Here is a 27,206-nt window from a genome sequence, read left to right as displayed (position 1 = left end):
CCCATGTTAAGTCAGACAGCCTGGGGCCAACAAGAGCCACCTAGCTTGTGGTGGGGCTCTGTCGTCTGCCCGATGCCCAGTGTGATATTTAAGACAGCAGCAGGGCCTCCAGCTCCTGTGGCTGGGCTGTTGTTTCCTTCCAGGGGAACTTTCCTTCTGTTCACTTTGCTTTTCCTTTTAAGTTACAATCATGGAAAAGCACCCAGTTCCATCAAAGCCAATTCTGAGACCTTTGAGCCTAAGAGAGTTTTAAAATGACACCTGACCTAGTCTCTGACCTATTCCACCAAGATCCCTTGAGATTTAATAAGACACCATCTAGAACTGAGGTTTTCATTGTCTCCTAATAGCATTAAGCCAGCAGTCCTCATAATCTCTGCATGAGCGTGTACACATTCTTTTCCTCTTTTCTATATGCCTTATACTCTCTTCACACACATACTTTTTCTATGTCCATCCATATACCACTATGTGAATAGATGATGAACCTCCTGATTTGTAGTGTAGCTTACAGACTCCTGGAATTTTGGAAAGTATAAATGGCTTTAAAATAAGGTTTTAATTATTCTATAGCTAATAAACTGGTTATGGTGATTATGTGATATATGCAGACCTTTAAGTATTCCCTGCCATTGGAGCATATAGGGAATGGACCACGTTCACAGCCAATCAGGTGAACAATGGTTGAAGAAACTGGGCTTGTTGAGCTTGTGTAAGAGAAGATGTTGGAGAAAGGACGGGAGGAGAGGCTATGATAACTTTTGTCAAATATCTGAAGACCTGTCTCTTAAAAGAAAGACTTATTTTTGTGCTGTATTTCTGCTCCATTAAATGATGTGACTCCATGTTTTCTTTTTCATAATATTCCCCTCCCCACTGCCTCCACCTCTTTCAAGCGCAACTTCCTCCATGAAACCTTGCCGAGACAGAGCCAATTGTCCCCTCCATCAGGCTGCCAGCATATCACACTGTATTCTTTTTTTAAAAATTATTATTATCTCTTTGTCTCATTCACTAGAGTGTAGGGTCCTTAAGGGCAGCAGCTGGGGCACACTTTCCTATTTCAGCACCTAATATAGAGTAGACCTTTCATGCATGTTTACAGAATGAAAAACTGAAAAATGACTGGGTAGGAGCTTTTTAATATAAGAGCTCTGTGAGGTGATGGAGCCATCATCAACTCCATTTCGTTGATGAGGTAAATGAGGCTCAGAGAGAACAGGTGGCTCATCTAAGGTCTCACAACTAGTAAGTGGTGTTGCAGACTGCTTCTCTGGCCTTCTAGGTCGAATGCCAATTTCTTACCCATGAGGAAAAGTGTAAGAGCACCTAGGCAACAATAACAAGCAAGCCACTATTTATTGGCACTAACTATGTCCCTCCTCACTGGGACTGGACCTTCTATTAAGATACCAAGGCTGGATACTGTCCTCATAGAAACAAAGGACAGATTGGTGGTTGCCAGTGGCAGGGGGTTAGGGGGTGGGAGAAATGAGGGAAGGTGGTTAAAAGGTACATACTTCCAGTTACAAAATAAATAAGTTGTGCAGATGTAACATACAGCATGGTGACTACCAGTTAATAATACTGTATTGCATATTCAAAAGTTGCTAAGAGAGAGTGGATTTTTTTTTAAATTGGGGTATAGTTGCTTTACAATGTTGTGTTAGTTTCTGCTGTACAACGAAGTGAATCAGCTATATGTATACATACACCCCCTCCCTCTTGGACTTCCCTCCCCCCGTCCCCCTCCCACCCATCTAGGCCACCGCAGAGCACCGAGCTGAGCCCCCTGAGCTGTACAGCAGGTTCCCACTAGCTATGTGTGGTAACGGATGTTAACCAGGCTTGTGGTGATCATTGCACAATGTATACAGACATGGAATCATTATGTTGTACACCTGAAACGCACATAACGTTATATGTCAATTTTACCTTAAAAAAAGGAATGAATAGTGTCGATCGTAGATATTTATTAACCATGACAATCCTTTGAAGTGGGAATTATTATTTCCATTTCACAAATGAAGGAACTGAACGTGAGAGAGATTAAGAAACTTGCCCAAAGCACACATCTAGCAAGCGGCAGAGTCAGGACTTGGATCCTGGTCTATGTGACACCAAAGCTCATTGACCTCAGCACCCTATTACTTGGCAGAGTAAGCCTTCAGTTAGTACTACTACATGTTATTTCCGGAACAGGAAGATGGACTTTCACTCAAAAGAAAGGAGCACTTTTTAGAAGTGAGAAGCTGCTGAGACAGAGTAGTCTAGTGACTCGGGGCAGTGAGACCAACGCCAATCATAACTGGAGGTGTTTAAGCATTTAATGGGATCCCAAGCTTGGCTGGGTGATTGAAGCAGATGATTTTTATGGTTTCTTTTATCCAAGTTCTTCCTCCTAACATCTGTGGGGCCCAGGGCAAGATGACAAATGGAGGCCACAGACCATATGTCTAAATATCTCAAAGTTAAAAATCAAGCTAGCACCTGTAAGATAAAAAGTGTTCTACCCTCCTGCCTTGATAAATATACTTGGACACCTGGACATCCAGTTTCAATTTTAGAATGCCAAGACTACTTGGAGCTCCATGCTGAAATGAGGCAGCATGGGGATAGCTGGCCCAGTTGTTAGCCTGCAGCTCACCCCCCTCCTCTTTCCACTCCAGACTTGCTCCTGTACCCATGAGGGACCTCATGTGCACAGAGTGTGGACACTCCAGCCTAAAAGTCCAGACTCCATTCACTGTCCCCAAAGAATTGCCTCTTGGCCACCCTGCACAGATGTATGCGTACCCGTGGAAGGACAGACAGAGGTCTGAACAGGTCCTGGAAGCAGCTCAGGGCTGTTTGGACACGGGAAAGGAATGGTTTAAAAGAGAAGGCACAGACATGTCCTTTTGACCCCACAGACTTGTCCTCACAGAGCAGGGGCGTGGCCAAGGAGACCCAGGGCAGAGGCCTCTCTTGCCTGGGTCTAAGGGCTACTTCCAATATGAGAGTCCCATGATGTTAAGTTCCTTGGGTCTTTCCTTTCTTTTGGATGTTTATATTATCTGAGTTTAAGAGAAAAATCCTCTGTCTGGGACAAAGACATCTACGGTGGATAATTCTGAGCTGGGCATTAGGGAAGCTTTGCTAGGCTGTCAGACTTTGGGTGCAGTGGCCTAAAAGGGAATATTGCTGGAGAAACCCAGATAAAATAACTGCCCACACAAAGTCCTTTACTTAAAAGAATGTTTTGGGCTTTGGGGAATTTTCCTCCTCTATCCCACAACTTTCTTCCACTGATCTCTTCTCTCTCCTTATTCTTTTTTCTTTTTTTTTATTATTGAAGTATAGTTGATTTACAATGCTGTGCCAATCTCTGCTGTACAGCAAAGTGACTCAGTTATACACATATATAGATTCTTCTTTATATTCTTTTCCATTATGGTTTATCACAGGATATTGAATATAGTTCCCTGTGATATACATTAGGACCTTGTTGTTTATCCATTCTAAATCTAATAGTTTGCATCTACCAACCCCAAACTCCCAGTACATCCCTCCCCCTTGTCCTCTCCCCTTTGGCAACCACAAGTCTGTTCTCCATGTCCACGAGTCTGTTTCTGTTTTGTAGAAAGGTTCATTTGTGCAATATTTTAGATTCCACATGTAAGTGATATCATACAGTATTTGTCTTTCTCTTTCTGACTTACTTCACTTAGTATGATAATCTCTGGCTCCATCCTCTCCTTATTCTCTGATGTTCCAAAGGCCATTATCTTCCCAAGTCTGTCCAGAACCTGAACTGAAGTTGCCTTCTTCCCTCACACCCCCCACCCCCAGTCTACAGTACACCTTTTCTTTAGCAAATATCTTAAACAGAAATCCCAATTTCCATGAGAACTGACTGCCATCTACCCAGGTCAGTGGAAGGGTGAGCTTGGTCTCTTAGGGGTGACAGCAGCTACAGAGGCCAGGTTTGCCTAGCTCACCAAACCAACTCTCCCTTTATCCCAGCTTATATCTGCAGGTGGGTTGAAAGTGCTGTTCAGTGCTGGGTTAAGAATGTGGATTCTAGAGACTGTGAGCCAGACTTGGGTTGAAATACTGGTCCATAGCTTACGAGCTTTGTAATCTTAAGCAAATCATGTAATCACTTTGGGTCTCAATTTTCTACCTCTAAAATCTCTAAAATGGGGATGATAATTTTAGCTATGTTACAGGGCCAACAGGAGGACTTAATGAAAAGATTCACAAAAAGCTCTTAATTTTGCAGTGGCTAGGACATTACAGCTTCTCAAAAAAAAAAAGTCAGCTGTTATTAATAATACTTCCTACCTCTGTTGTTGTCATTCCTTCCATCCCAAGGCTTGGAGCCTTGGTACTATCTCTGACATCCTTTACTTGTCTCCTGCATTTAATCTGTCTCTTCCTTTCTATGCCTACTGCCACCATCTGCGTTGAGGGTCACATTTCAAATAGTTTGTCCCCATTTGCAGCAACATGGATGGACCTACAGATTATCATACTAAGCAAAGTAAATCAGAAAGAGAAAGACAAATACCATATGATATCACTTATATGTGGAATCTAAAATACTCCACAAAGGAACATATCTACGAAACATAAACAGACTCACAGACATACAGAACAGACTTGTGGTTGCCAAGGGGGAGGGAACGGGGGAGGGAAGGATTGGGAGTTTGGGATTAGCAGATGCAAAGTATTATATATAGGATGGATAAACAACAAGGTCTTACTGTATAGCACAGGGAACTATATTCAATATCCTGTGATAAACCATAATGGAAAAGAATATGAAAAAGAATATATATGTGTGTAACTGAGTCACTTTGCTGAACAGCAGAAATTAACACATTGTAAATCAACTATACTTCAATAAATTTTTAAAAAAATAAAGAAATCAAATAGTTTGTCCCTTTCCTACTAATCTCTTCTTTCCAACTTTTTTGTGTGCTGCCTACATTCACCTTCCTAAATCATTTTTTGGTCATGTTCCTTCCCTCCTCTAACACATTCTGGGACTCACCATTGTCCACTGCATAAACACAAACTTGGCTCTTCAGCCCTGCAAAATGTAATCCTCGTCCTCCTTTTCACCACCATTTGAAATGAGTCTTCAGTTCAAACCAGATTGGTCTATTTGTGAATCCTGCCAGTCAGATATCTTGGGGTGAAATCCAGTATGTGCCATTTATTAGTTGTGTGACCCTGGACAGGGCTCGTAATTGTTTTCAAGTCTGTGTTTTCAACCTGCAGAATGGGGGTGGTAATACTACTTTATTATAGAATGACTTTACCTTCCTCCTAGGGCAGTTGTGTGGACCAACTAAGATAATGTGACAGCACTTTGCAAGCTTAAATCACTCTGCAAATATTAAATTTTTAGTCCTTGCAGGTCTGGTCCAGGATACTCTTTGTCCTTCTCTTTTAAGGGACACCTCAAAGGAAACTTCCTCCTGGCTAGATGATCAAAGCCAGGACTTAACAACATTTTAAAATGAGATAAAGAAGGAGAAAGAAAAAAAAGGATGGTAGAAGAAGAGGAGAGAGAAGAATTTGATCTCTTCTAGGAATGCACTGGAAGATTCTGGGATGAAATAACCAGAAATTTTCACTTATTTTAAATTGATTTGATGACTGACCAGAACCATCTTTGGGCTCACAGAAGGGGGTCTGGTGACAGATGTGTCCACATGGAGACCATACTGTCTGCATGAGCATGGGGCTGGAGGTAGGAGGCTGATATGTACTAACTAAGGAGACTGTTTTAGGGAACGTGGGAGGGCAACAAGGTCTGAGGCCTGAACATAGTACCCAGAGAGGGGCAGTTCTCTGTGCCAGGTGAGCACACAGCCTGCTAAGTGAGGCAGGCTGGAGGGTTAGGCCTTGCATGGGAAAGCACTCACAGAGCCAGAGTGCCTTGTTCACAGACTTCTTGAGCCCCTTCACTTTTTGTGACATCTCTCCTCCCAAAAGCTGCAGCTCTGCAACTCAGTATTCTTGCACAATGCCATACCCTGCACATGACATGCATCATTTCATTGCAATCTTATAAGATCCCTGGGATGTAGGTCTTATTTCCCCCATTCTAGAGGTTGTGAAACTGAGGCTCAGAAATTTAAATTACCTGTCCAAACCCATGCAACTGGTAAGAGGCAGGACCAAGATCGGCACTTAAATTTGCATGCCCCAAAGCATCACACACCACGAGTTTATCTGGACTCAGCCCATTAGAGATCTTGCAAGCTTTGGCCAGTACAAGACGGTAATAGGGTCAGTGTAAGAGCAGGTCTTGGCCAGAGCAGGCTTTGCCTGTGAGGCTGAGGTCAAGGAAGCCCCCCGGGAGGAGATAAATAGACTCTGAACAGTTAACAAGAGCAGTCTGCGAATAAAATGGTCTTATTTAAAACCAGAGGAATATCATTTGGATTTCCCAAATATATGAACAGGTGAGTGAGTGGTGGGAAAGAGAGAGGATTATTTACTGTCAAAATTATCCCCTTTTTGTTTCCCTTGGCTGAAGAAGAATTCTGTTTTGCCTGGACTGTTAGAGGCTGGAGGACCAGAGAAACAGATGCAGAGTGTCAGAGACTGAAGGTCAAGCCTGCCACTGATTGCACACTGAGAGAAGTGATCAGGTGGTGTTTGGTAAAATTACTTTCACCCAGAAAATCCTGAGAAACATATCACTCATGTTTGCATAACATTTTACAGCTTACAAAGCCTATATATTAACTCGTCTCCTAGAATATCCAAGCTGGAGGACACATGGGCCAGTAGTTCCCAAGCTGGCACTAGCGTCATCTGGGGAGCTGTGTTACCATGCAGGTCCCCAGATTCCACCCAGACCAATGGAATCAGAATTCTGCAGGTGGAAGCTGTATGGTTAAATGCTCCCACGGGGCTTCCCATGGGGAGCTGGGTTTGAGCCCTGCTGCTCTCAGCCAGGCCAGTGTCCACTGCCGCCTATCACTCTCACCTGGGCCCTGCAGTGGGCTCCTCGCTGGGCTCCTGTCCCCAGTAATTTCCCTCCCACTCCCTTCTCCACTCTGCCACCAGACCGAGTTCCCCAACACACATCTGATCCCTCCCCTGCCTCCCTCAGGCTACAGCCTGGAGCTTTGGGGGAGCTATAGAGTGGTGTGCCTAGACCCCACTCTCACCTCCACCCGACTCCTGCAAAGCTCCTCTGGGAAGTGTTTCCTGATTTCGCCCCAGGCCTGTAGCAGGTGCTGTGTGTCTTCTATTAGCACTGCTCTCAGGGATTACAGACCCATTTAACTGCACAAGAATTTGGGGGAGGGAGCCCTCGGTGCAGGGGGCTGTGCCTTTTCATTTCCAAATCCCGCATGCCTGGTTAGGGACCGGCACATGGTAGGGACTCTATAAACGCCAGCTGAATGAACGAATGCATACATGCATGCAGGTACCTCGAGCTGCCATTTATGTTCACTTTAGATCAAGCATGTTTCAAGAATAGATATGTTTATGAGCTCTCCTTGCTCAAAGACCTAATCGCACAGCTAAATAGCTTGGTGTATTTACTACAAATTAAGAGGAGCCTTGGACTAAAGAGATTGCTTAGGAACTGGAAGACTCTGCTTTGGGTTTGATACCACTTGTTCCATGACCACTTAATGTTTCTGATATAATCTCATTTCAAACATTATTAATAATATTGCTTTGTAAGTCAAAGGATGTCAAGGTTTGCCTAATGGACTTTAATCCTACCACAGCCCTGATGGTTAAGGAGATCTCGCTCCCTTTTCCTGGCAGCAGGCCTGATGTGGCCGGGGTGCAGGCAGAACTGGCAGGGAACGGGGTGCCAGCGACGGCTCAGGCACCCTGCTTTCCCAGCCAGCACGTTCCACAGCCGGACCTTCGAGAAGGAGTTCCTGGGTCCTGAAACTCACACAAGTACGTAAGGATGAGGACAGTACTCCTGGGCTGAGAAATGCCAGGGGCCAGATATGTTATAGGTCACCCTGGAATTGCTTAGTATTTGGGGTCTGAAGTCTAGATTTAAATCCTCGTTTTCCTTCCAGCCCTGGGAAAATCACTCAATCTTTCTGAATCTTGATATTTTCATTTGTAAATGGGGATAATATTTGTATCTTCCTTCCTGGGTTGTCTTGAGGATTAAATGACACAATTATGTCAAAGGGCTTAGCAGGTGGTTATGTGCTGTACACACATGTGGCTGAAGAGACTGAGCCCCAAGACCCCTCTTTGTTGCTGAACTGAAGGCTCTGGTAGGGAAGCAGAAAAGCCAGGCCCTGGGCCTGAGCCCACAGTCTAGGTAAGGTTCCCATACAAATTTGTGCTTCACTTTATACGTGACTCTCAGGCCTGCAGCCCAGGTTGGTGGCTGGCCCTGAAGTGTCCTTCTTCTTTGGGATGATCAGGACTGGGGCCGTTGTGCTGGCTCTGGATCTGTCCTGGGGGAACCTGGGGCCCCAGTGCCGTCACTGCCACCCTCCTGAGGGTGAGGACCTCAGAAGGCCTAGCCAAGGGTGGGAAGAAGGGGCATCCACTCCAGGTCAAGTTCCTGGTGGTTCTGGGAGCCTCTGTGATGTGCTAGTAGATGCTAAGTGGCTTTTAGATTAAAACCATATGAGCTCTTTTTTTCAACCCAACAAAGTGGTCAAGATTTAAAAAAATATATAACAGGGGTCAGTTTTTGGTAAGGGTGTGGGGAAATGGTCACAAGCATACACTGGTGAACCGGAAATAGGTTCAACCTTTCTAGAAGGCAACTTGGCAACATGTACCAGTCTTAAATATAAAGGGGTCCAGCAATTCCACTTCGCATATTTACCCAAAAGAAGTAATTATGGCTATATGCAAACTCTAAGTCAGTAATGTTCACTGCAGCATTATATATGAGAGACAATCTAGAAGCAATCTAAATGCTTAACAGAAGAAGGTTAAATACATTCTGGTACATAGAGAACACTATGGAAAATAACATTAACATAAATATTGCTGAGTAAGCAGGCTCCAAACAGTATCACTAAATGATACTCTTTAAGCATGTTTTTGTAAAGAAAAACAAATATGGATATATATATATATATATATATATATATATATATATATATATATATATATATATAGCCTAGGGAGAAAAAAGCCTGGAATAATATATCCTAAAATGTTAGATTTGTTTTAAGGGGTGGAATTATGAGTTCTTATTTCCCCATTATGCTTTGCAGTGTTTTCTAAGTTTTTACCTTGAACTCATATATCTTTTACGCATTGTGAAGAAATGATTGTTATGAAGAAAAACAAAATAAAACGTGGAGTCCGGCTGGGGTGCCTAAGGCCTACAGTCCCACCAGAGTTCAGAATTCGCAGGTACACTATAAACAGCAGGCTGCAGAATGAAAACCCAGGGAATGCCTTTCTGATCCCGGGCTGGGTGTGCTCTCCGTTTATCAAAGGAAAGCCTCAGCTGGAAGACGTGGGTGTGGAGAAGAGAATGGGCTTCAGATAGACTTCCACTCACAGTTTAGAAACGCCTGTATTTATAGCCTGTTTAGTGACCTTTCGAGTCCACCACAATGTATGGTTTTTCAATTGGTTTTCTTGAAACAAGCTGTAGTAACTTACATCCCAGGCAAGGGAGGAGCAAATCTGGTCAGAGGCGGGGGTGAGGGCTGGGGGTGAGTGGAGGGGGATGCGGACGGGGGTGGGGGACAGCAGGAGAGGGTGAATCTGTTCTCTTCCCAGCCTCCCTGACACACTGAATTACGGCATCTTGAATTGATCTGGTGAATCACAGCAGGGAGATGTTCGAGGAGCTGGGCTCTAAATGAATAATCCCTTCATGTTCTATATTTATTTGTGCTCCCGCAGTGATGTCCATGGCCAATTTCTAAGGTTGGGCAGCCTTTTTTTCCCACATTTGAGACCACCTGCCTGGTAGCCAAGCAACAGAAGAGTCCAGCTTGCTTGGCAGAATTGAAAGGACAGGAATGGGGAGGATTCAAGTCACTTAAGTCAGTGAAATACAATAATCACAAGGAAAGGTGACTGGAAGGAAGGTCTTAAACCCCTAGCATCTAGCTCTCATACACTGTGAGTATCTCAATTCTGGGCTATCTTCTATATCAAAGCAATGCAGTATCTTTTTTCTTTCTCTGCATATAACAGGAATTCAGCAAATGTTAGCCTACTTTTCTTTCCAAGTTTCATATGTGCAGGGTTTTTGCCTTCACAAGATAAGCCCCTCAAGGGACGATGCCATGTCATGTTTTCTCTGGTTTGGGTATGTAGGTATTTGGGGCAATGCTGGACACAGAACAGGAAGGGAACTGCGGAAGGTTACAGCAGAGGGATAGCCTCGATGTGCCAGGCACTGCGGTAACTGCAAATTTAGCTCATCCTCACCACAAATTCTATAATGCGAAATTGTCTTTATTTTCAGACAAGCATTTCAGAGAGATTAAAGTAACTTTTAGCCCAGGTCACTCCACTGGGAAGCGAGCTGGGCTGTGAACTTAGCAGTGTGGCTTGGATCCCACACTCACCTCCTTCCACCACTGCTCTCAAAGAGGAGGCACTGGCCCAAGAGGAGGACAGGGACAAGTAAGTGTAGTTGTGGCCAGGTCATTCTTGGAGAGGACGGGAGGTTCTGGAAGGCCCAAGGTTCTGGTAGGTATAGAGCAGGCTTGTCTTCAATTATGACCAACTCTGCCCAACCCTGATCTGCCCCAGCCTTCCAGGAATCCTCCAGCCTGGTCACTGCAGACCAGAGCCAACCTCCAGCTCCTACATAGATGGACGGGCCTTAGTAAGCCCAGAGGAGGAAGGAAGCTCACTTGCACATCTCTCCTTAGGGACTTTTATTCCCAATGTGTCCTTGAGGGTGAAAATGGCCAATGTTTGAGCAAATTCTGGAGTCGGGAGGTATAATCAGAGGGATGTTCCTTACAGCCACCCAGCCTAGCCCATCAGGAAGTACAATTAGGTTTTTTATATGCTCGATTGTAAAAAATCTGGAAAGCATAAAAAAGTACAAAGCATGTGGCAGTCCCTCACAGTGGTGGAGGGTTCATATAGAGTTACGATCAGATTCTAGATTTGCTACTTATATTAATACTTAATACCTATGCCCTGCTTTTCTCATATATAAAATAGGATTATCTCTTCCTATTTCTTCTATTATTTCAATGAAACGTTGGGGGATAGGAAAGACAGACTTAGGGAGGCCTGAATTGCAACCCTCCACTGCCTCTGATAGACTAGGTGGCCTCAGCCAAGTTCCTAAACTGCTCTAGGAAACAGTCTCCTCCTCTGCAAAAGGAAGGTGTGGATTCAGGATCTTTAAGGATCTGAATGGTGCTCATGTTCCTTGTTCTCAAAACAGGAGGCTGCCTGACGGGGTGGCCTAGAACTGGAGGTTCTGGAAGGGGGAAGAGGCGGTAGCAGCTGCAGGTCCCTGGGGAGGCAGATGGGCACAAGACACTGTCCTGAACCCTGGCAATGGCCTTTGAGAATCCAGTTCCCCACAAGCAGAGCGCTCCCAGGCAGCCCTATCGGTACCAGAAGAGGCTCCACCCCACACCTGGTTGCAAAGCTTCCTCGCCAAATGAGGAGGCATGGAAAGGCAGCCCCCTGACCACATGGCCAGGCCTTACTTGTGTGTCCCTGCTGACTCACCCTTCGGGTCCCCATCGTCCCTTCCCCGTCTCTGCTCCAGCATCCCTCACACCAGCGCCCGTCTCATCCCCTTTCCACTGGCTAATTCAATGAGTGCGGGTCTGTTAAATTAAGCCCACTGCTGCCCCTGCCAGAATCCTCTAACAACCCTAATTGGAAAAATGCCTCAGCCTCTGCCCATCAAAGCTGATTATATCTGCGAGCAGAGGGGCCTGGTCCTTGTCCGTGATGCCCGCTCGACCCAGAACCGTGAGATCATCCCGCCAGGTTCCCTGGGGCTGTCTGCGGCTGGCAGGAGTCAGCCCAGGAGAGGCGCCTCCTCCACATCAAGGATCAGCAGCTGGCCTCCCAAGCTTTGCCTCTGATGGCATAAACAGATTTGTGCTCATCACAGGGAACTGGAAACTTGCTCTCAAAGCAAGAAGTCATCCTTCTCTAACCTGCATTCACTTTTCCCCTCCATGATCCCAGTGGAATCTCTCGAACCAGAGGTGAGGATTTTATTCCAAGAAAAGGTACGCTTGCCTCAGGGACCGCTGTCCAACCATGTTAATCCCCAGGTGCCTGCTCATTTGAACCCCCTTCTCAGGGGTCAGAGCAGTCAGCCAACTAACAGCTCTAGAGCCCGCACGCCACAACTACTGAAGCCCGTGCGCCTAGAGGCTGTGCTCTGCAACAAGAGAAGCCACCGCAATGAGAAGCCTGTGCACCCCAACAAAGAGTAGCCCCTGCTCACCGCAACTAGAGAAAAGCCCATGCAGCAGCAAAGACCCAACGCAGCCAAAAATAAATTAAAAAAAAACAAAAACACTTTTTGAGATAAAATTCCCATAACAAAACTCAAATTTTAACCATTTTAAACTATACAATTCAGCGGTGTTTTAGCATAGTTACAATGTTGTGCAACCATCACTACTTTCTAATTCTAGAACGTTTTCGTCACCCCAAAAAGAAACCCCATACCATTCTCTTCTCTTCCCCAGGCCCTGGAAAACCACTAATCTACTTTCTGTATCAGTTAAATCACTGGATTTAAGAGCCATCCTACACACCTACTTCTCCCCTCCCCATCTCTACATTTTTTCATAACTGGGTACCAAGAGACCTTTGCATGAGACACATCAGGTGCTTTTACTCCTGAGATCTCAAAACACTTAAATGCTGCAGGTTCCTGGGTTCCTGCCACACATTGTGATTGACAAGTGCCCTCTGTTCCCGCACTACTGCACTCCTGGTTCTTTGGTTTAAGCCTGGGAATATAATTCTAGTCTAGCTGATATAAGTAGTTAGCGTTAGAAGTTTAACCAATGTCAAGAACCTTATTTTAGCATTTAGAATAAGGCATTTTAAGCAAACATGAGAAACCACAAAGATAATTAATGCCAACTGTTTGGGGGGCAAGCACCTGTACAGGAATCATGCAATCTTTAGCCAACATGAGAATCCCCTGGACAGCTTGTTAAAATGCATTGCCGGCCCAGCCCCCGAGTTTCTGATTCAGCAAGCCTGGGGTGGGGCTTGAGACCCTGCATTTCTAATTAGTTCCCAGGTGATGCTGATGCTGCTGGTCCAGGACCACACTTGGAGAACCACTGACACAGTACATGCATGGTTACCAGCCCTGTATTGACTAATGGCCAGAGAAAAGAAGAAGAGTCACCCACCTCATGCATTTGGCTTATTTAGATGTCACTCCTTCAAGCTAATTAAGTCGACATCTTGTCTTGAATATCGTCATTGGTAAATAACATTGCTTGTATCTTCATAAGTGTGTTTGATGGTCAAAGTTTTCCATTTCACTCTAGGCATCCAAGATCAGCAACTCCTTAATGTGCTTGCAAAGGGCATGATCAAATAGTAAATAATTTCCTTTCTGAACACAAGCGTGACTGTGAATTTACAGATTATATTCTCCTACTAGTTACGGTCACCTTTGAGATGTCTACCCGTAACATAAATATACATTCGCGTAGTCCTGGGCCCTTTTGTTCCATCATCTACAGGGTTCTCCTTTGAACATGTGTGTCATGGCTTGTATCATAATATCCATATGAACCTGCTTGGCCCCAGCCCCTCATGTGTTTTGCTTCAGAGATGGAGCCAATGTGAGACTTTGGGTCATGGCCAGGCATCCTTAGGGGCATGTACTCTTTGTAAAAACAACCATATCTCTTCCGGGAAGAAACAGTAATATTCATACAGTGACCACACACACACACACACACACACACACACACACACGGCTCTTTATATAGTATGTTCACATCATCTACTATAAAGCTCAAGCAACACTATGACACAAGGAATGGCATTATTATTCTATTTAACACACAAATAAACTGCAACTCAGTTTACTGAGGTGATTTTCCCGAGATCCCCAGCCACAGGTGAAGCCAGCCCTCTAACCACGGCCATGGCCACATATTACCATTTTATCATTCCCATGGATTCCTAGAGTTAAAAACCCCACCTGTCATTATGAAGGCCTTGGGACCTCCACTTGAAAACAACATAAACTTGTTTATCTACAGGTGGACAGCAAAAACCAATGGGAGCAGATAAGCAGGAAATGTGAATGCATATTAGTATTCAGTTTTTAGTCTCAAATGCCCGGAATGAATGACCATGTTCCCTGGAACATTTCAGTCTATTCATTTAGCTGAAACATCATCTCTTCACTGCCTGGGCTTCTTCTCTGAGACCCACTAACCAAGTCCCACTGGGGCTTTTAAGGCCTTTGGGAGGAAGCAGCTCTCTGTGTCAGCTAAGAGCCACCACAGTCCCCAACCTCACTAATTCTCATTAAAGTAGCAGGGGAGCAGGGACACTGACGGGCCAGGGGGGCACTTGGGCTCTGCAGGGGCTGCTTGACCACAAAGGAAAGGCGTGATCCTGACTGCTCCAGCCCATGTTGAACCCTCTTCTCTCTCTCTCTCTCTCTGCCTAGGCTAACTCCCACTTCAAAAAAGGCTCACGTTCACCCACGTCTACCAATGTCCTGGTTACCAATGTCCTGGCTCAGAGCTTTATGACCCCTCGCAGATTACTACCCATATAAAATATTAAATGTTTATTTTGCTATAACTTTTATTGACTCCATTTCTAATCATATAAACATGAGTAAAGACAAAAAGTATAAGGAAAATAAAAACCACCTAGATTCTTAATATCTAGGATAATCACTGTTAATATTTTCTATCATTTTCAACACATGAGTGTATATTGAGAGCACTGTTTTCTTCTTTTAAATTTTATTTATTTATTTTTATACAGCAGGTTCTTATTAGCTATCTGTTTTATACACATTAGTGTATATATGTCAATCCCAATCTCCCAATTCATCCCACCACCCCCGCCCCCTGCTGCGTTCCCCCCTTGGTGTCCATACGTTTGTTCTCTACACCTGTGTCTCTATTTATGCCCTGCAAACTGGTTCATCTATACCATTTTTCTAGATTCCACATATATGTGTTAACATATGATATTTGTTTTCTTTCTTTATGATTTACTTCACTCTGTATGATAGTCTCGAGGTCCATCCATGTCTCTACAAATACCCAATTTCGTTCCTTTTTATGGCTGAGTGTGAGTTACTTTCTAAAATACAACTATATCGTTCTCCTGCCTAAATATTTTGAAGGCTCCTCCTGCTTCTAAGATAAAACCTAAACATTCCCTGAATTCCTGGGTCTATCTAATCTCTCCTTATGAACCTCCTTCCTAAACCCTGTGATCCTAGCCTGCAGCCTGAGTCATGCAGCCATCAGACATGTGCCTGACGGGCTGGTTCATTATGCCCCATAGCGTTTGAAAGGACAGTGTTACAGGTGGGGTGGGTGGTACCTGGCTCCACTACAAGCCTCTTGGCACTTACTACCACACACACACACATGCACACACACACACACGCACATGCACACCCCTTATACATGTATGTTAACTGCACACCCCATGCAGGCCTTTGAGTTTATAGCCTGTGTGTCTAGCTACACTAATCTATGTACCTCCCCCCACATCTGCCTATAAGTCTTTGCTCAAGTGACTCCTGCTGTCTGAAATGCTATTATTCTTCCTACCACCACTTGTCCAAAAACTCAGAACAAATCTTCATTTTTTCAGATCCCATGGTCAGAAAAGTCTCTTTCTCCCCTTGCCCCTGGGGCATGCACTCCACTTCTATGTACTAACCACAGTCATTAATGCCCACACTGTCTTGCCCTCTAGAATCCCTAGTGGCCTGAGATCATCCTTATGTTGTCTTTTATTCCATAAAGTGCTGCTCACAAGCAGGTGCACAGGGGTGGTTGAACTGAAACTGATGATATAAGGCCTTGGGCCCACCCACCTTCACCTGATTTGTCCCAGGGGGCATCTCCTCCTTGGAGTCAGGGCCAGCAGGGTGTGAGGGGGCTGCTCTGGCCGCCTCATGATCTAACCTAGACCACCTGGGGTTCTAATGATGGGAGGACATTTATACTCATGACTACCAAGATGAAAAAAATGATTCCTTACATCTTACCTTAACCCAAAAAGGATTGGTGCTTCAGAAATGCATACCATCCAGTAGAATAAAAATTGAATAAAGACAGCAAGGAAGGTAGCATAACCATGCCAGGCCAGTCATAAAGTTGATACACAGAATTGCTGCGTATGTGTGGGCTGCAAATTTAACTCTAAGCTTCTTAGCAACCAAAGCAAAAAGGGAAATAGGGTCAGTTAAAACAAATCAGAGTTTAGGAGGAGTTCAGCTTTTGTTTCCACTAAGCCTTAAGAGGAGTTTCTTCCAAGGACCCTCTTAAAGGGGAGGATGAGATCTATAGGGGAAACTTGTTACTACATCATTACATATATAAAAAAGCAGCTTCTTACTCTATCTCCCAGGACAGTCTAAGGGCCTAACACCCAGGGACAACTCTCTGAAAGGGAGTGTACCTGAAGGTGGCAGCGTTTAAATCTGCAGCTCTCTGACAGGGGAGCTTGATCTGGGGCTTAGGGTTTTTGGAGCAGCGGTTCTGACGGCTGCTGCCCAGAGCCTAGGAGGTTTGGGGAGCTTCCTCGGGTCTTGGGCAGTGGATGAGGGGGGTGGTGTTGTATGAAGGCTGATCTCACAGGGCTTCTGACCTCCTCACCTGCCTCACCCAGAGCATCTCTGCTTTTCTGTTTTATTAGAGTTGGGGTCAGCTGTTTGACAAAAGGATTTTCCATCAAAAAACAGGCTTAAAAACCCATCACGAGTAATATTTCTCTTCACTGAGCTTTTGATAAGCAATTGCCAGCAGAATTTAAATTCATTTTTAAATTTTGGGGTAAAAACGTAGAGGGTTTCCTTTACTAGGTATATACCCAGAAGAAATAAAAGCAGGTACTCAAACAAATACAAGTGCACGTGTGTTCACAGCAGCACTACTCACAACGGCCAAAAAGTGGAAACAGCCCAAATGTTCATCAACAGATGAATGGACAAAAAACTGTGGTCTATACACAACATGGAATATTATTCAGCCATAAAAAGGAAGGACATTCTGATACATGCTACAATATGGGTGAACCTCAAAAACACTGTAAAGTGAACGAAGCCCGACACAAAAGTTCACATAGCGCATGATTCCATTTATATCAAATTTCCCAAATAGGCAAATCCACAGAGACGGGGTGCAGACTGGGGAGAAACTGCTTAGTGGGTTATTGGGTATTACTTGCTTGATGGAAATGTGGAAGTAGACAGAAGTGGCGATTGCATAATACTGTGAATGTACTAGATGCCACTGAATTTTATACTGCAAAATGGTTATTTTGTGTTAGGTGAGTTTCACTCCAGTAAATTAAACAGAAAAGCTTGAAGGGTAGATCATCAGCATTGCCAATTAAAGGCCATTTCACAACCTGAAAATTGACTGGGCAGAGGGCAGGGCTGACATCCTTGTGGAAATGAGAGAGCTTCACCAAGGCCAACACTCACCTCCTTATAGGGCAGAGCTGAGGTGACAGTGAATGTGAGGGTGGTAAAGTTGTAGGTTCCTTCTCTGCCACGTTGAGTCCTGCCTCTGGTTTATACTGCTTTTATCCCTTCAGCACCTGGCCCACAATGAGTACTCCTAAAATTAGACTGCTTAACTAGACCACAAATAAGTAGGCTTTTGTTTTGAATCCATGAATCGCCTATTCCACTCACCCTCAAATGTAACTATTTCCCTAATGTCTCCCCACCCCATCAATTCATTCAGCCTCACCTGCTTTTGAATTTACAGCAAAGAATTAATGAAAATAAATCTTTCTTGCCAAGGACCCCATGGGGTATATCTTGTAGGTAGAATTAGGCTTTACCTCAATGGAGTTACTTCACAAAGTCAGACTCATCTTTCTCCCGTTCTTCCCTGCTGGATTAAAGATCAGCCTCTGCTGTTTTTCTGAGGGGCCTCAAACTATTCCCTGGGTGTCATGTCCTCACCCATAAGGCAACATACTCTTTTATATTTTTATCCATCCATCCATCCAATTAATATTTATTGAATATTGAATGTCTATCATATGCCAGGCACCGGGCCAGGCTATTGCAGAGGCTACAGCTGTGAATAAGAGAGGAGGGCTCCCTACAGACGGAACGACAGACACTGGCCACAGTTACAAGTGCTGGGGCTTGGATGGGGAAACGCAGTGGGGGTTAGGGAGTGTCTTTCAGTGGAACAGACAGGTCTGGGGGATCAAGGAAGTTCTCCCTGAGCCTGAGGGCTTCACTAAGCTGAGACAAAGGATTAGATCAGAAGGAGCCAGCATAGAGAGGGGCTTCCCAGGGCCTGGAAGTGGAAGCAGGCTGTCCTGCTGCCCTGGCCATGACTTCTGCCTGGACTGAGCGCAGGTCAGGACATCTGTCCTCACAGGGAACTGGATGTTGCCTGTACCAGCTTGGCCTACAAGCCACAGCTTAGTACTTTCTCACAGACTTTTCTACTTCCCTGTTCCACCTGGCCCTTACCTACAACTCCCTCACCACTCCTCCCGCCAAAGCTCCCTTCCTTTACATTACTGAGTAGTATTCTCAGCTTTGAGGGGCATATGGAGCTTTCTGAGAGTCTGATGTAAGCCATGGACACTCTTTCTAAAGGAAAAAGCATATACTCACAGAATTCTGCGTACCAGTTCAGGGAATTCATGGGACAGCCAAAGCCCATCCCTGAACCCCCTTGGGAGTCCGTGGCTCAGGGTTGGGAAGCCCTGACCTATAGCCCAGTAGGCCTCTCCATAGCGGGCAGCCTCTGCCACATACTGTGCTTGCCCCTCAGGGCCGAGGACAGCTCTGCCAGGCAGGCCTCCAGGTTCTCATTCCGGGCCCCTTAATGCTGGCTCTGCCTGACTCCATCCTTCCTCCTCGTTCTCCCAGGTCTGTGCCTACATCCCTTTATTCTTTCTTCAGATGTCTGTCCCTTCTCTCTCTTCAGCATCTTTCTGCCACCGAGGCACCATTTTTCCATGGTGTGGCTCCATCCCAGGTCCTGTAACCTCCTCCTTCACTCCCTCCTCAGCACCGTCTTTGCCCCTTTTGGAGCAGCTCAGAAAGCTGTTGGGAGAAGCCTCTGGGCAGGATTCTGGTTGAGCAGAAGCTCCTAACAAGCAGCTTAACTCCTTTCCGTGGGGGCACAGTCAAGTTCAGCAAAGCTGCCCAGAGGTGAGAAAGCAGCTGGTGCTGGGTAATGCCTTCAGGAAATAGCATCAGAACAGGGAGAAAGATGACAGGATGGAATTCTTTAAAAGTCATTTTAAAATATGCTTCAGTTCTTCCTGCTCTCACTATAGTCACTACAGCAACATATGGATCTAAAACAAAAGTCCCTCTTTGCTCACTGCCCCTTTTGATTGGAAAACAGCCATTTTCATTCTCTTTTAGGTTGGCAACACCCCTAGGAATCTTGGTACTTTCTCAGAATGGAAGCTCCTGAAGGGGAGAAAAATATCTGTTTCATTGGCTCTATTCAGGACCTTGTAAGTGAAAAGATAAATGCTTCATAAATGCCCTTGGAGCCTGCCTTCTAGAGGTTTATGCTTTAACACAAACAACACAGACATGGTGACGGAGTTCAGGACATGTCACCCCAAAATATGCCACTTTGCAAAGCTACAGTCATCAAAACAGTACTGTACCGACCCCAAAACAGACACATAGATCAACGGAACAGAAATAAACCCAAGCACTTACAGTCAATGAATCTATGACAAAGGAGGCAAGAATATACAAGGGAGAAAAGACAGTCTCTTCAATAAGTGATGCTGGGAAAAATGGACAGCTACATGTAAAAGAATGAAATTAGAACATTTCCTCACACCATATACAAAAATAAACTCAAAATGGATTAAAAACCTAAATGCAAGGTCAGAAACCATAAAACTCCTAAAAGAAAACATAGGCGGAACACTCTTTGACATAAATTGTAGCAGTATTATTTCGGCTTGGTCTCCTCAGGCAAAGGAAACAAAAGCAAAAATAAACAAATGGGACTTAATTAAACTTAAAAGCTTTTGTACAGCAGAAGAAACCATCAACAAAATGAGAAGACAAGCTACTGAATGGGAGAAAATGTTTGCAAATGATACGTCCAATGAAGGTTTAATATCCAAAATATATAAACAGCTCATACAATTCAATATGAAAAAAAAAAACAACCAAACAACCTGGCTATATTATAGGCAGAAGACCCAAACAGACAATTTTCCAAAGAAGACATACAGATGGCCAACAGGCACATGAAAAGATGCTCAACATCACATCACTAATCATTAGGGAAATGGAAATCAAGACCCGATGAGATACCACCTCAAACCCGTCCTGTCAGAATGACTACTGTCAAAAAGACCACAAATAACAAATGCTGGCGAGGATGCAGAGAAAACAGAACCCAAGTACACTGCTGGTGGGAATGTAAACTATGGAAAACATTATGAAGGTTCCTCAAAAAACTAAAAATAGAACTGACATGTGATCCAGCAATTCCACCCCTGGGCATATATCTGAAGAAGAAAAAAAAACACTAATTTGAAAAGGTACATGCAACCCAATGTTCATAGCAGCATTATTTACAACAGCCAAGATATGGATGCAACCTAAGTGTCCATCAAGAGATAAATCGATAGAGATGTGGTGTATATATACAATGAAATATTAGCCATAAAAAAGAATGAAATTTTGCCACTTGCAACAATATAGATGAACCTGGAGGGTATTATGCTTACTGAAATAAGACAAAGACAAATACTGTATGTTTTCACTTATATGTGGAATCTAAAAAATAAAACAAAGGAATAAATATAACAAAAAAGAAAGAGACTCACAGATATCAAGAACAAACTAGTGGTTACCAGAGGGGAGAGGGAAGGAGAGAAGGGCAAGGTAGGGATAGGGAATTAACAGGTAGAAACTACCATGCATAAAATAAATAAGCTATAAGGATATATTGTACATCACAGGAACCATAGCCAATATGTTATAATAACTTTAAATGGAATACAATCTATACAAATATTGAATCACTATGTTGTAAACCTGAAACTGATATATTGTAAATCAACTATAATTTTTTAAAATGCCATTTAAAAAAATGCCACTTTGGCATATTGATTATTTTGAGTTGAAGGCACTTGAAAAACAGTAAATGCATGGAGAGGCTTTCTCTTAACTCCCCTTATCTGCCTAAGGACAGTTCCTCCAAAAGGAACTCAATGGTCATAAATCCCCAGAGAGTTTCTTCACAGAGACTGACTCCTATTACAAGAGAGGAAACTAGAAGTCAATACCACATGCAGACAAACTTTGTCACAAACTGTCATATCTTCCATCTATTCTCCTAAGGGCCCATTCATCCTTCCTAAAAATCATTTACTGTCCCCTAAGTTCCTACATTCCCTCTCCCCGTCCCCTGTTAGGACCATATACAAGCTCTTAAATCTCACGACCTTTTTTTTTCTTATTTATTTATTTGTTTGTTTGTTTATGGCTGTGTTGGGTCTTCGTTGCTGTGTGCAGGCCTTCTCTAGTTGCAGTGAGCAGGGGCTACTCTTCATTGCGGTGCGTGGGCTTCTCATTGCGGTGGCTTCTCTTTGTTGCGGAGCACAGGCTCTAGGCACGTGGGCTCAGTAGTTGAGACTCGCGGGCTCTAGAGCACAGGCTCAGTAGTTGTGGCGCACGGGCTTAGTTGCTCCCTGGCATGTGGGATTTTCCCGGACCAGGGCTCGAACCCATGTCCCCCGCATTGGCAGGCAGATTCTTAACCACTGCGCCACCAGGGAAGTCCCTCACTGCTTTTTTGGATAGTCATCTTTCTTCCCCTGTGATGCCCCCATACACATAATATTAAAAATTAATAAATTTGTATGTTTTATCCTGTTAATCTGAATATTGTCAATTTATTTCATAGACCCAGATATTGAACCTAGGACTGTACAGGGAGTTTTCCCTCCCCTACAGTGATAAGGTATGGGTTGCTTGGGAGGTTCCTTACTGCTAGATTATAAAGGTCTTTATTATGCTAACAAGCTTGCACTGATTACAACGGGAGAATGGGTGAGGTTTATGGCAGAAACTGCTAGTTGCTTATAACATCTCCCCTTTCTCATCAGAAACAGAACCTCAATTTTTTTTGTTTCTTCAATTTTTAATTTTGAGATAATTGTGATTTATATACAGTTTACAATAAATAATAAAGAGATATCCTATATGCCCTTCACCTAGTTTCCACCAATGATCACTGCAAAACTATAGTGAAGCATCACACCAGGAAATTGACACTGATACAGATTTCACCAGCTTTATATGAACACATGCATGTCTGCACATGTATATTTAGCTCTATACAATTTTATCACACGTATAGATTCGTGTGACCACCACCACAGTCAGGACACAGAACTGCTCCATCACAAGGACGGGCTCTTGTGGCCCTTTGATAGCTAGAGTCAACTCCCTTCCTCCCCATTCTCCAACCCCTGGCAACCATTAATCCGTTATCCACTTCTATAATTCGGCCATTTTGAGAATTTATATAAATTGAATCATACAGTATGTAACTTTTTGAGAGAACCTCAATTTTTAGCTGGGCATTTTGCCGCCCAGAACAAAAACTATTTCCCAGCTTCTTTTGTATCCAATACGGCCATGTGACCAAATTCTGACCGACTGGATTTAAGTGGAAGTGTTACTTGGGTCTTTTGAGGTGGCTGCTTAAAGGGACTCATCTGGAAGAGTCCATCTTTTGGCTCTTTTGCTTAACCTCTTGGTCTGTATTAGGATGTGAGATACTGTGGTATTTATAATAAGAAATACATAATTGTCCCATTCCTGGCACAGAGCTCCTAAAACCCTTGGGATTTCCTAAGTGATGAGAGCATAAATGTGTCTTTGGTTCTGTTAATTGGGTGACTTTTGGAAAACCCCTACGTAACCAAACCAAAAACCCCCAGGATGGGGGCTGGTTGCCAGGGGTACCAACCCTGTGATTAGAGGATTGGAACTTTCAGTCCCACCCTCCAACTTCCTGGGAAGGGAGAGAGGCCGAAGATTGACTTCAGTCGTCAATGGCCAATGATTTAATCAATCGTGCCTATGAAATGAAGCCTCCATTAAAAACCCAAAAAGAGAGCGTTAGGAGTACTTCTGGGTTGAGGAACATGTGGCGATTGGGGGAGTGTGGCGCACTTGGAGAGGGCATGGAAGCTCTATGCCCTTTCCCCATACACTGCCTTAGGCATCTCTTACATCTGGCTTTCCTGAGTTATATTCTTTTATGATAAACTGGTGATCTAGTAAGCAAAACATTTCTCTGAGCCCTGTGAGCCACTGTAGCAAATTAATCGAACCCAAGGAAGGGGGTCATTGGAACCTCTAACCTACAGCCAATCAGTCAGAAGTACAGGTAACAACCTGGACTTGCTATTGGCATCTGAAGAATTGGCGGGGGTGGGGGGGTGGCAGTCTTTTGAGACTAAGCCCTTACCCTGTGGGATCTGATGCTATCTCTGGACAGACAGTGTGAGAGCTGGGTCGAATTGTAGGACACCTAGCTGGTGTCTGAGAATTGCTTGGTGTGGCAAAAAAAAAAAAAACAAAACAAACAAATCCTAAATGTTGGAATTGGAGCAAAAATGACAGATGTGATAGCTAGAGCTCTAGCAGCCATCTTGGACCACTGCAGCCATGCTCCAGGAGTTGAAATAGAAAGCTAGGTTCTTGGTGATACCATGGAGCTGCTATATCCCTGCACTATCTGTGGCCTGACATTTTTTAAGTGAGAGAGATATAAATTTCTACCTTGTTTAAGCCACTTTTTAAAGTTATATCCAGCTGAACTGAGTCTTTTTTTTTTTTTTTTTTTTTTTTTTATGCGTTACGCGGGCCTCTCACTGTCGTGGCCTCTCCCGTTGCGGAGGACAGGCTCCGGACGCGCAGGCTCAGCGGCCATGGCTCACGGGCCCAGCCGCTCCGCGGCATGTGGGATCTTCCCGGACCGGGGCACGAACCCGTGTCCCCTGCATCGGCAGGCGGACTCTCAACCACTGCGCCACCAGGGAAGCCCTGAACTGAGTCTTAACTAAACAAAATGTTTAGGTTCTTCAGCAGAGGAGAAATTTGCTTCTTGCTATGTTTTAGGTCAGTGGTTCTCCAACTTTTGTATACATCAGAATCACCCCACACAGATTTCTGGGCCCCACTCAGAGAGTTTCTGAACCAGTAGAAACTGGACTGGAGCCTGAGAGTATGCGATGCTGAAGCTGCTGGTCCAGGGACCGCACCTTGAGAACGACTTCTTCAAGTGCAGGGACTTGGCAGCACGGTGTACAATGGACTGGAGGCATAAAGGCCAGAATAAAAGGATCTAGGGGAGGAGGAAAGAGGGCAAATGGTTTCTGCCAGTGGCAGTGAGACCTAAACTAAGGGTGGGGTAGGAAAAACTCAAAGGAGATAGATGTGAGAACCTTGGGGAGAGCATAAGTGACAGACCTAGAGGCTGAGTGGATGTGGCCAGAGGAAGGTGCCAAAGGTGGCTGTGGGTTTTGAGCCTGGAGGAGCAGAGAATGACAGTACTGCCGACAGAAAGAGAAAGTCCAGAAGCGTTGCCATTTAGAGGAGAGCAGTTTGAGTTTAGCCTTATTCAGCAAAGTTGAAATGCAAAACAAGAGCAGGAGAGATGCTTGGCCTGGATACTGTGTCCACTTAGAGGGGTCTTTCGGAGCAGCTGGGTAGCTGGTGTAGGCAGAGGTCAGAATCTCAACAAAACTTATATTCAGAGGTTGGTAAGATGGGGATGTGCCAGCAGATGAGTCAGAAAGTGTGGACAAGGACAGAAGCCAAGGCAGGCTTGTGCTGTGCCAGGGAACCTGAAGAGAGTGCCCGACAGAAGAGGATGTCATTGGCATCCAAGGCAGCAGAGAGGTCACGGAGACCACTTAGGATTTGAGACTAACTGGGCACGGGTGGCTTTGGTGACAGTGGTGGGGCAATATGGGGTGAGGAGCTGTGATGACAGAGGTGGCGAGATGCCTCTGGTGAGAAGAGGGAGCAGAGGGCCAGGATGTTCACTTATGGGGGTCAGAAGGGTGGGGGGGATTTTATAAGAGATGGATGTCCAAGCACAGGTGTAGACAGAAGGAAAGAACACAGGGAAGAGGGGGACAGATTAGATACTAGAAAAAAGGGGGCAATGATGGCACAAGGTCCTGAATGAGGAAGGGGAGGATGGGGTTGGAAGTACAGGTCAGAGGGACACTTCAGAGACAAGATGAGAGAAGGAGGGAAAACAGTGATAGCAGCTCTCGTAGAAGCAGCACAGAAAGGCCCAGAGATTAGAGAGTGAAGGCTGATGGATTCTGAGCATCTAAGGGGCAGGAGAGGACCCCACTGCTGGGTAAGGCTCTGTGGGTGCAGAGGTGGCAGGGCTGCAAGCACAGGAGATGCATCTGGGCAGGAACGTCCACTAGCTGGCAATGCCCAGCTCCCCTGATGAAAGGGGGCGTGGCCAGAGGGTGTTGTGCTGGTCCTGCATGGTGGTGGGGTGGAAGTGAGGGGAGTGACAAGTTCAGTAGAATGAATGTCAGAAGAGGGTGAGATCACACCATGAGCAAGCAGGTTCCTACAGCAGAGGGCGGCACAATGGACTCAGCAGCAATTGGAAAACTTCTTTCAGTGACCAGGGAATATTTGTGGGTTGACTGACAGATCAGGGAGTATCTGGGGACTGAGATACTGTAAACCTGCTTGTTGGAATATACATTTTTATATTTTCCCTTTCTTTCAAACCAAATTTACTCTGTCAATTCAAAAAATATTTACAGAACACCTCCGAATGGGTGTTAAGTGCTGTGATGGGAGAATTACGTGATGAGCTCAGAGCAGGAACACCAAGTGACTGGGTCAAGGAACACTTCTAGGAGGCAGTGAGGTTTCGCTGACACCTGTGGGATGAGAAAGAGTTACCCAGAGAAGGGAGTGGGGAGGGAGAGTATCCCAGGCAGAAAGAACAGCTTGTGCAAAGACCTGGAAATGAGAACGTGCATGGTGTCTTGAGGAACTGAAAGAATTTCAGGGAGGCTGGGGCACTGGGAACGACGGGGTGGGAATGAGAAATGAGACTGGAGAGGCAATTAGAGTCAGGTTCCCAAGGACTCTGTAAGGCACCGCCAGAGTTTGGACTTCATCACAAGGGCAGTAGGAAGATCTTCTGGGTTTTAATTAAGCAGGGATGAGTGAAAAGATCAGAAGAATGGATGGAAAGGAGTAGAAGAGAGTAAGAGTGGTGATAAGGAGAGCAAAGAGGTGTTAGAATAACAGAGCTAAGGATGACAGTGGGGTGGACTAGGGTAGCGGCCACGGCTATGGGTTAAAGTGAGCAGATACAAGATATTTAGAAGCCGAATTCAATCACAGATAGTGTTGCTTGGATGTGGGTGGTTAGAAAATGGGATGAATTGGGGATGGGCAGATGAATGAATATGTAAACAAATGAACAACAAACTGACATATGTGCTTCGCACTGTGGCCAAATATTTGAAAGCTGGGAAGCTGGTGACTGCTGACAGGAGGGTCTGGTGGAGAAGCTCCCCAGGTTCAGGATGAAAGAACTGAACCCAGAGCCTGTGATGCTCCAGTAGAGAAATCTGAGCCCTTCATGCCACTGACCCTCTGCCAAAGGGATGCTGGTGTCATCCCCACAAACTGCAGGGGGTTTTTTGTTTGTTTGCTTGTTTTTACACTATTTGCCCATTGGTGGCAGTATTTTATTCTCTATAATATACCATTGATAACTGTCAAAAGTGCTCCAATTTCAGCAAGAATTTAAGTTCCTGGAAAGTGGGCATGTGTCACCCTAACCAAATGTAAGATTAAGAAAATTTTTTTTAAGAATAAAATCTTGGGCTTCCCTGGTGGCACAGTGGTTGAAAGTCCGCCTGCCGATGCAGGGGACACGGGTTTGTGCCCCGGTCCGGGAAGATCCCACATGCCACGGAGCGGCTAGGCCCGTGAGCCATGGCCGCTGAGCCTGCGCGTCCGG

Source organism: Phocoena phocoena, chromosome 1 (assembly GCF_963924675.1).
Source record: "Phocoena phocoena chromosome 1, mPhoPho1.1, whole genome shotgun sequence".
NCBI lineage: Eukaryota > Metazoa > Chordata > Mammalia > Artiodactyla > Phocoenidae > Phocoena > Phocoena phocoena.
Note: the sequence above shows the minus strand (reverse complement) of the source record.